Here is a 1,045-nt window from a genome sequence, read left to right on the forward strand (position 1 = left end):
AGTTAAAATGGCACAATCTCTATGGAAGGAAATTTGGTACTATCTGTCAAAATTACAAATGCATGCAATCACCCTCTGAGACAGCAGTCCCTCTTACGGGAATTTACAAATATGCACATGTAAAAAGTTACATGTAGTCAAGATTATTCATGTAGAATTGTTTACAATAGCAAGAAAAAAATGGTGGAGAGAAATAAAAGTGTCAATCCAAAGGGAGACTAAATTGTGGCATGTCCACAAGACAGAATACTATGCACTGATATTGAAATTTTATAATTTTCTTTTTAAAGACATAAAAGTTGCAGAATGCGTTGTTATACAAAAAAAAAAAAAAAGAGCAAGGTGCAAAACAATAGAGCATGCTAAATTTTCTGTAAAAAATGGGGAGGGATAAGGTTATCTATTCCTATTTGCTTATATTTGCATAAAGCAGCTCAGGAAAGATACCCAAGAAACAAAGTGATTACCTATAGTGTGGTGGTAGTGGTAAGGAGAAATGGTGTGAACAGGGGCAAGGATGCGAGAAAGACAATAAATGTTTGGAGGAGGTTTTATCAAGGGGAGGAGGAATGCGCACACACATGCAGGCATGCAGACATAGGAATAAAGGGGTGGGCATATCTCTATTTCTTTCTGGACAGTAATACCATTAAGGCGTATTTTGTAAAGATCTTTTTCTCTTAAGAACTCTGACATCTGTGAATTAATTTAAACCCATCTTGAACTTCCTTGTATTTGCTATGTTGTCTAAGTAAGGATAATGAGCTCCACGAGTTAACTCCCCAAAGAGCAGAGTACAGCGTAAGTTCATCATACATACACTTATGTGGAATCAACTATTCATGCTCAACCAAAATAAAATGAAGAGTAAGCAACAACAAATCAAATCATACAGGCCATTTCAGAGAAGTGTATAGACCTCTTTTTTTTTTTTAATAAAAGTTTTTTTTTTTAATTATAGGAGGTAAGCTTTGTACTTAAATCTCAGCTCTGTCATTAACTAGCTATAGGATTTTGAGCAAGGTATGTCCTTATTTAAGCCTTG

Source organism: Pteropus alecto, unplaced genomic scaffold (assembly GCF_000325575.1).
Source record: "Pteropus alecto unplaced genomic scaffold, ASM32557v1 scaffold50, whole genome shotgun sequence".
Lineage (NCBI taxonomy): Eukaryota > Metazoa > Chordata > Mammalia > Chiroptera > Pteropodidae > Pteropus > Pteropus alecto.